We start from the raw sequence: 11,199 nt of genomic DNA, 5'->3' as shown, positions 1-11,199 counted from the left end.
TTTTGTGGCCAATTACGTATTTTTTCATGCTTTCTCATATGTGCCTCGAGGCCATAGCGCGAAAGTATCACTCAGATCGGCTGCACTCCGCCTTCCTCCAACTGTGGCCGCGCCGCACCAAACTGAAACCTCACCAGAATGGTGAACGCTGCTATATCAGGCTAGAACCCATTGTCTGTCCTCTGCTGAGATTTACCTATGCAGAGCTTTTTCTTCGCCGGCCGCCGCACCCGCCCTCGCCGCCCTGCCCTCCCCTGCCGTCGCCGCAAGTCCCGAGGCGCGGAAGCACGACGGGCATTGCGATTTATTTACTGTCCTCCTCCTGCTTGTTGTACGACTGTTTTTTAAACGCTGAAAAATATCTGTGTGCGATCCGCGCCGCCACCATCCCTCATCCTCTTCGTCTGGCCATTGTCTCGGCTTTGTTCTCTCAGAATGGAACAAATGACGGACACAATAGCAAACGGAGTTTCCGAAAAATCGCCCATAGACATCGTCACGGGCCGTCCCTCATACACAACGAACCATGACGTCCACGAGGACCTAACCCTTCCCTTTAACAAATAATCCGAGACCTCCCTATATGAAACTCGAGCATAAATAAAGTGCATCATGACAAATTCGTCTGTCGTGCTAACTGCTGTTTTGGGGGGGACGAAGCTCTCGCACACTCGCACACACAAATCCCCCCCCCCCCCGGGCTTCTTTTAGTCCGAGGTAAAAACAAGAGCGGATGTTCAGAATGTAACTGACTGGTTTTTTCCCCGCGAAAGAAGTCATCAAGGCGCCGGGATCCAAACGTCGCCCACGCCCATTGTGCTTTGCCTGCGCCGTGTGCACTGCACCTGATTGTTATAGGACGCGAGAAATCGGGGTTTGGCGCCAATCCTCTTGTGATTTCTTCTGCGTGGTTTTCATCTACGATCTCGGAAGTTAGGGGACTCCCTTTAAAGAGTTCGATTCCAGGTGCAATCGTGCCGGTTTCTTCGCCGTGACATTGAGATAGCTCAATTTTGCAGTGCTTTTTCGTCATCTTGTAAACTAACGAGATTTTGATTGCTTACTGATTGTGAGATAACGTAAATTATATTAACATCAGAATTGGCACGGTAATAGGTGTATTCTTAGCAATCTAAAGCAGTATCTTCAACATTTACTATATATAGATTTTATGTCAGGCTAGCGGTGCATAGGGGGGGGGGGAGATTAGTATGCCACGACAAGATACTTTGTTTATATATATAATATATATATATATATATATAATAGTGGATATATATATATATATATATCTATATATATTACATATAGTTATATGTATGTGGTGTAATATGAAATATATATGTATTGTATGTATATATAATAGTAACACAAACACACACTACACAACACCGCACTCACCCACATACACACACATACACACCACACCCACACACAACATTTTTTTTTTTTGTTTGTCAACAGCCATTTATTCCCGCAGGAAATCGGCCTCTCCCAATTATTATTGAGAGGTTGATTTTTGGCAGTTTCACAGCCTTGCCTGAGTGATGGCCTTTCCCTAATCAACCGCGTCGATAGACGTTGTCCTCTCGTGAGATCGGCTCCGAGCGAGCAGTCTAGCTTCAGGCATTTTTTTTTTACGACTGCCGTGACGGGGAAATTGAACTCGGACCATTGAGGATCGGAGTTCCAGTTCTCTAACAACTGGACACATCGCGGCAGTCATGTATTATATATACTAATATATTAGTATATATAATCTATATATAAACTATATATATATATATATATATATATATAGATGATATTATCATATATATTATATCTACATATATATACATATAGAGATATATAATATATATTATTATTATATGATAATATATCTATATATAATATATATATATGTCTATATAATATATTATATATCTATATATATATATATATATTTTGTGTGTGTGTTGTGTGTGTGAATATTATATATATTATGTATAGTATCTATATATAATATATATATATATATATATATATCATATCATATATTGTATATCTCTGATGTTCTCTATCTATATAATATATATCAGATATCTCTATGTATATTCATATATATATGCTACATGATCATAACAATCATACACACATATATACCGCTATATAGTGTAGGGTGTGTGTTGCCGATGATTGGTTATTATCATCTTATTCTATTAACTGATCCCTATTATTCTCATTAGTTCTTACTTTTTAATAGTTATTTTTATCATCATCATTCATATAATTGATGTTATTTTTTTTTTCTTCTTCTTCTTCTTCTTACTAATTGTTCGTGATTATTATTACCACAATTGCCCATTACCATTATTGCACATTAATTATTATTATTATTATCTTATTGGTGTTTATTATTATCATTATCGTTATTATTATTATTATTATTATTATTATTATTATTACTATAGTTTAATTATTATTACTATCATTAGTATTTTCTTTTCTGCGCCGACGATTGTTATTATTCCTTATTACTATTATTACTATTATTATCATTGTTATTATTACTGTTGTTATTATTATTATTATTATTATTTTATTTTTATTATTTAATATTATTTTCATTGTTGCTGCTGTTGGTGGTTACACTATTAATTATTATCATTTATTATTTCCATCCTCATCATCATCCTCATCATCATCATCATCATCATCATCATCATCATCATCATTTATCATCATTATCATCGCTCATCATCATCATCATCTATCATCATCATCATCATCCTCATCATCATCATCTCATCATCATCATCAATTCTCATCATCATCATCATCATCATCAATCATCATCATCATCATCATCATCATCTTCATTACAATATTGTTATTGATGATTTAGATTATTGTTATCATTATTATTATTATATTATTATTTATTATCATATTTATTATTGTTTGTTTTTGTTGCTGATTGTATTATTTTTTTGTTTATCACCCTTACATAGTTGTTTATTTCATCGGTAATATAATTTTCCTTTATTAAACAGTGTCGTTGTTTCATGACTTTTCAATACTGTTTTGAAACCTTTTCAGTAGATAATAAGAAAAAAAGCAAGAGAGGCATCGCTATATAACAATTATATATACCTTAAAGTTAATGTTACAACGGACTATATAACAAACATAATGGCCGCAAAAGTAAACGTTATTCATTCTGTATGACGTAATACATGAAAGGCATTTTCTAAGTTTACAATGGAGTTTTTTAGAGCCGCCTATTTTTGAAACCAATTTTTACAAGAGAAGTCGAGTGGTGGTTTTAAGCGGTGACGACACCCCCAGCTTATTAGCTCAGTGACCGTCGAGAGCCACAAATGAGAAGAAGACGAAAGTAACTTCTTATGGGGTGATTGGTTCAGAAGGAGAAAAAACGAGTGGTACAAACGTGTGTTGTGTGTATTGTATATATGTATATACGTATATATCTATATAATATATATAATATATATATAGATATATATATACTCATATAATATGATATATGGTGAATCATTTATACGATACACACACACACACACACACACACACACACACACACCGGCCCAACACACACATCACCCACACCCACATATATATATATATATAGTATATATATATATATATATATAATATATCTATATATATATAGGTATATATATAATATATATGTGTGTGTGTGTGTGTGTTTGTGTGTGTATGTGTGTGTGTGTTGTGTACACATAGGTATATATGTATTTTTATACACACACACACCACACACACACACACAGAGACACACACACATATATATTATATATATATATATATAGTAATTATATATTTATATATTATATATCTGTATTTTTACACACATATTGGTGGTATATGTATATATATATATATATATATATATATATATATGAGATATATATATATACATAATATATATATATATATATGTGGTGTGTTGTGTTGTGTACACACACACACGACACACACGCACACACACACACACGCACACACACACACACCACACACACACACACACACCCCATTATATATATATATATATATATATATATATATATATTAATATATATATTTATATAGATATTATAATATATATATATATATATATAATATATATAAAAAACAACACATTGAGATATACATACACACACACACACACACACCCACACGACACACCACACACACACACACACACCACACACACCACCCACCGCACACACCACCCACATATATTATATTATATATATTATATATATATCTATATATAAATATATATAGTATATACATATTATATATAATATCTATGTACTATATATATATATATATAAATGTATATTTGTATATTATTTATGTATATTATATAAATGTATAATATATATCTTATTTGATATATATAGTATATATATATATATATATATATATTATATATATATATATATATATATATATATAATTATATATCTATATTATATATATAGTATATATATATATATTATAAAGCTCAGGTTACTCCAACTGTAACGAAAAGTACCTGAGTGGACAACAGACAGTGATTTTCAAAGTAAAAATAATTTTTTTAAATAACACCTCCCCCCATAAAAATGTATCTCCCTTTAGACTTTTCTTTCTCCGTTTTCTGTGCCAGATAACATTCCTCTATCAACCTAAACGAAAACAATATAGATCTCCTTAGTCTCAACGCTTTAATCCCAAAGAATCAATGTTAGGAGACGCTCACCCGGCCTGAGAAGGTTCGATCCCACTGAGAGCATATGGTGATGAAAGAGAGTAAGTCTTGACGAAAAGGGATCGCTTCCGAAAAAAAACATCTGAATTACGAGAAATTATATCCTGCTTTATGCAATCCGTGACTTCTACTGGGGCTAAAACGAATATTGATGTTATGCATAGATGGATGCTTTTATTTTGGTATTGCGGATGCAATGTCCTGTGCAGTGTATTGTATCTATTTATAATTTGCCAGTTTACATTGTATTTATTATATGTACTGATATTTACATATATACATACATACATACATACATATATATATATATATATATATGATATATATATATATTATTATATATTATCTATATATAAATATATATATAGGTATATATATATTGAGTAGTTTGTGTAGGCTAAGTTTTTGACTTAGAGTTTCTAGCTGCTGTATATACACTATGTATATGTATATAGTACATAATTATACATACATAGATAGATATGTAGATAGATAGATAGATAGAACGATAAAAAGTAATTAATATATATATAGTATATATATATATATATATAATATATATATAATATATTTAGATATATCTATTAATAATATATATATATTAATCTATATTATATATATGAATATATATATATATATATATATATATATATAATTAAATGTGTGCATGTGTGTGTTGGTGCGTGTGTGTGTGTGTGGTGTGGTGTGCATATATGCGTATTTATACTTAGAAGATCGTGATAGATGCTAGCTGGATAGATAGACACACAGAAAAAGGAATAGGTAGACATTTTAATATTTTTATCAATGATATATATATATATATATATATATATATATATATATATATATATTATATTATATATGTGTGTGTGTGTGGTGTGTGTGTGGTGTGTGTGGTTGGTTGTGTGTGTGTGTGTTTGTGGTGGCGTGTGTGTGTGTGTGTGTTTGTTTTGTGTGTGTGTTGTGGTGGTGTGTGTTGTGTATGTGTGTTGTGTGTATATGTGTGTGTATATGTGAGTGTGTGTGTGTGTGGTGTGTGTTGTGTGTCCTCTCTCTCTCTCTCTCATCGTCTCTCTCTCTCTCTCTATAAATATATATATATATATATATATATATATTATATATATATTATATATATATATTTATATATATATATCTATATATATATTATATTATATATATATAATTAGTTGTGTGTGTGTGTTTTAGTGTGTGTGTGTGTTTGTGTGTGGTTGTGTTTGTGTGTGTGTGTGGTGTGTGTGTGTGTGTGTGTGTGATTGGGGGGGGGGTGGGTGTGATTGTGTGTGTGTATATATATAATGTATAAAATCGATGGTCCACAGGTTAGAGCACTGGCTCCGACCCTCGTGGTCCCGATTTTCAGTTCCCCCGCCGCGGCAGTCCCGTAAGAATGCGGCTTCTGACTGCTGGCTAGAGCCTAAGAAAAGAACGACATATCGCCGTGTAAGGCAAACGCGGGTGTCCGCCAGGGAAGTCGCCACCGTGGCACGGTGTTAAGCGATCCGAACCGCGGGTTGATTAGGAAGGTGGCAACTGCCATATACCTCTCAGTAGATGGATTGAAGAGAGGCCTATGGCTGTCAGTGGAATGAATGCCGTTGAAAAAAAAAAAAAAAAAAAAAAAAAAAAAAAAAAAATTATATATAGGATATATATTATAGATATATATTATAATATATATTAATATATATATATATAGATAGGATAGATTAATATAGACAGATAGATTATGGTTATATATATATACCACACACAGTATATGTGTGTGTGTGTGTGTGTGTTGTGTGGTATATGTATACGATGGTCCCACAGGTTATAGCACTGGACTCCGACCTTCGTGGTTCCTGAGTTCAGTGTGGTGTGTGTGTGTGTGTGTGTGTGTGCATATATATATATATATATATATATATATATATATATATATATATATATTATATAGAATATATATATATATATATATATTATATATACTATATATATATATATAGATATATGCATATATATATTATTATATATATATATATATATAAATATATATATATATATCTATAATATATAATATATATTTGTGTGGTGTGTTGTGTAGATATATGTATGTGTATCTATATATATATATATATATATATATATAATATTATATAGATATTATTATATGTATATGAAGAAAGAGAGGGAGAGGTCTATCCCCCATACCCTCGCCCGCCCTCCTTTCGTTTCCTTAGAATGTATATTTCAAATATTTCGGGCTTTTAATATATTTCTGTGGATACCGTTCACGTTATCCTTCTTAATTCCATCTATTGATATTCACTTACCCCAGTATTTATCCATCTATCAATTTTCCTCTTATTCATTAGTATCCATCTATGATATGTATTACATTTTTTTAGTCCATTTATGTGCATCTATGGATATTCATTTTATCAGTGTAATACATTGACAACAGTTATTAAGGTCAATTTTTATTTACCTCTTTCATATATTCAGTCCCAAAACCAAAATAACAGATCTGAATACAAATTAAAATCACGAAGTAATGCTTGTGCAACGTGGATAATTATTTTCCGAAAAAAGTTGCAAAAATCCTTTGCCACACTGACCCTTGCATCCTTGAGGTCACGTGACGTAGGTGAGTCTGATGCAGAATGACCAGCGAAGATGCGTTTTCGTAATCTTGGAGTCAATCGCTTCCTCGTTTGAGATTTGGTCTTGGCTCGCTGCCCGTGTGGGTGTCCCTGTTTGTCGAATGTTTGTTTGTCTCTTTCTGTTTGTCGGTTTCAAAATCCCGTTCAGGCTCCTTTCTCTCTCTCTCTCTCTTTTTCTTTTCTCTCTCTCTCGCTCTTTCTCTTTTCTCTCTCTCTCTCTCTCTTTCTCTCTCTCTCTCTCATCTCACAGTTCCCTCTCTCTCTCTCTCTCTCTCGCTCCTCTCTCCTCTCTTCCTCATCGCTCTCTCTCTCCACTCTCTCTCTAACCTCTCTCGTCTCTCTGTCTCTCTCTCTCTCTCCTGGTATGTAGGAAGATAAAGGGAGAGAGAAGTGAAGTAGGGAAAGAGGATGGATGGATGGGAATGGACTGACAGAGGGAAGGGGAGAGGAAGAAGGAGAGAGAGAGAGGGAGGGTGAGGAAGAGAGAGATAGAGATGGAGAGAAGAGATGGAGAGAGAGAGTGATAGAGAGAGAGAGAGAGAGAGAGATAGATAGAGACTGACAGACAGACTGACAGACAGACAAGACATAGAGATGAATGGATGAATGGAGGAGTGAGGGAAGGAAGGGAGGAGAGAGAAAGGGAGAGAGGGATAGAGAAGGGGAGGGAAGGAGGAAGGGATTTTTGATTAAGGAGGTAAGAGGGAATGAGAGAGATAGGGGAGGGCGGGAGTGAGGGAGGAAGGAGGGAAATGAGGGAGGGAGAGAGGAGGAAGGAAGGGATGTGAGGGAGAGAGAGAGAGAGAGAGAGAGAGAGAAAGAGAGAGAGAGGTAGGCAGGGGGAGAGAGAGGGAGAGAGGAGAGAGAAAGAGAGAGAGAGAGAGAGAGAGGAGAGAGAGAGAGAGGACAGACACTGCACAGACAAACTGACCAGACAGACAAGACATAGAAATAAATGGATGAATGGAGGGAGGGAGGAAGGGAGAGAGGGAAGGGAGGTAGGGGGGGAGGAGATGAGGAAGATTAGGAGGGAAGGATAGAGGGAGAGAGGGAGGGTAAGAGTGAGTGATGAAGGGAAATGAGTGGAAAGTGGGAGTAAATGAAGGAGGGAGAGAGCGGAGATAGAGAGAGAGAGAGAGAGAGAGAGAGAGAGAAGAGAAGAGAGAGAGAGAGCAGAACAGAACAGACCAGACATACAGACGACAGACAGACAGACAGACAGACCGACAGACAGACAAACAGACAGCCAGACAGCACAAGACGACAGAAGACAGACAGACGGACAGACGTTTACATAGAATGGAGGATAGAATGGAAGAAGGAGAGGAGGAGAGAGAGAGAGAGAGGAGAGAGAGAGAGGATAGAGAGAGAGAGAGAGAAAGAGAGAGAGAGAGAGAGAAAGTGTGAGTGAGTATGTATGCGTCAGAGAGAGAGAGAGAGAGAGAGAGAGAGAGAGAGAGAGAGAGAGAGAGAGATAGTAAAAGCGAGAGGGTAAGGACGAACAAAAACAAGCACATCAAAACAAGGAAGGGAAAATCGAAAAAAATTAAGAATGAAAGAGAAAGTAAGCTAGAACGAGGTCGAAAAATATCATATAACCCAATAGTTCATCATATGATTTTTTTTCTTCTTCTTCTCCTTCTCTCTCTCTTTGTCTCTGTCTCTCTGTTTCTGTTTCTGTCTCGCTCTCTCTCTCTCTCTCTCTCTCTCTCCTCTCTCTCGCTCTCTCTCTCTCATCTCTCTCTCTCTCTCTCTCTCCCTCTCTCCCTCGTCCCATCTCTCTCTCTCTCTCTCTCTCTCTCTCTCTCTCCCGATCTCGCTCTCGGCTCTCTCTCTTCTTCTCTCCGTCTCGCTCCCTATCTCTCTCTCGCTCTTCTCTCATCTCCTCTCGTCTTCTCTCTCCCTCTCTCGATCTTTCCTCTCATCTCTTCCTCCCCCCCCCCCCTCTCTCTCTCTCTCTCTCTTCCTCTCTCTCCCCTCTATTCCTCCTCTCTCGCTTCTCTCCTCTCCTCTCTCCCTCCCTCTCTCCTCTCTCTCTCTTGCTTTCTCTCTCTCTCTATCTCTCTCGCATCTCTCTCGCTACCCTATCTCTCTAAACTCTCCTCTCTCTCTCTCTCTCTCTCTCTCTCTCGTCCTCTCTATCTCTCTTTTTCGCACCCCCTCTCTCTTTCGCTCTTCCTAAATCTTTCAGGGCATACTATCTCCTTTCGCCCACCCTCTCTCTTTCTCTCTGTCGCCCCCTCCCTCTCCCTCTCCCTCTCCCTCTCCCTCTCCCTCTCCTTCTCCCTCTCTCTGTCTCCCTCTCCCTCTCTTTCTCCTTTTTTCCCAATAAATCATCAACGGCCAGAATAATGGGGCTGATGATCGATTCTGCAATTTTATCAAGTCGTAGAGATTAAATGACCGTGAGGGATGACTCGCTCATTTGTAAGAGAAGCATGACAATGTGAGCCGTAATTATCGTACAGCTGGTTACGCGTCAGTTGGTACACACGCTTACCTGAACACATACATACATGTGCACACGCACATACATACATGTATGTACACACGCACATACTTACATGTATGTACACACGCACATACGTACATACATACACTTACACATACATGTACGTACGCACATACGTACATACATACACGTACACACACACATACATACATGCACATACACTCAAATACACACATACATACAAGTACACACGCACATCTACATACATACACGCACACATACATACACATACACATACAATTATTCTTTAAAAAAAAAATGCTTACTTGGTACTTTCACAACGAAACAAAAACAAAAACAAAAAAGTGAACTAAAAAAAAAAAAAAAAAAAAAAAAAAAAAAAAAAACAGAAGGGAGAAAATGAGAAAATGAGAAATGGAAGAGGAGGAAGGAAACATGGGGATAGATAGGAAGAGAATGAAGAGGAAGAGGAGGAAGAGGAGGACAGAGGAAAAAGGTGAGAAGATGAGGAAAAGGAAAGGAGGAGGAGGAGGAGGAAGAGTTTAGGAAGCGAAGAGAGAGGAAGAGAAGAGGAAGAAGGAAAAGACGAAGATAAAAGATGGGAAAAGAAGAATAGGAAAAGAAAGAGGAAGAGAAGTAGATGAGTGAAAAAAAAGCAAGAAGACACCCCCCCCCCCAAAAAAAAAAAAAGAGAGAGAAATTAGAAATAAAAAAAAGATCGAAAATATTGAGCACATCCTCATAATGCCATGAGGTTCATGCGTTAGGGTTTCATGAGGTTTCGTGAGGTTTCGTGGCGTTTTATTGAGGCTTTTGGAGGTTTAGTGAGGTTTCATTGTAAAGGTTCATTGGAATGCCCATGTTTTCACGAGGCTTCGTGTGGGTTTTATGAGGTGGGGCCTCACTAGGTTTTACCAAGCTGTGTAGAGCTTCGTGAGGTGTCGTAGAGCTTCGTGAGGTGTCGTAGAGCTTCGTGAGGTGTCGTAGAGCTTCGTGAGGTGTCGTAGAGCTTCGTGAGGTGTCGTAGAGCTTCGTGAGGTGTCGTAGAGCTTCGTGAGGTGTCGTAGAGCTTCGTGAGGTGTCGTAGAGCTTCATGGAGGCTTCGTGAAGTTTCGTAGAGTTTCATAGAGGCTTCGTGTGGTTCGAGGAACTTCATGGAGGCTTCTTACAGTTTCGTAGAGCTTCGTGAGGTCTCGTAGAGCTTCGTGAGTTCTGGAAGAGCTACATGAATTTTCGGAAAACTTTGTGAGGTCTCGTAGAGCTTCGTAAGGTCT

Source organism: Penaeus monodon, chromosome 13 (genome assembly GCF_015228065.2).
Source record: "Penaeus monodon isolate SGIC_2016 chromosome 13, NSTDA_Pmon_1, whole genome shotgun sequence".
NCBI classification, from domain to species: domain Eukaryota; kingdom Metazoa; phylum Arthropoda; class Malacostraca; order Decapoda; family Penaeidae; genus Penaeus; species Penaeus monodon.
The sequence above is the reverse complement of the archived record's forward strand: the minus strand, read 5'-3'. Positions refer to the sequence as shown.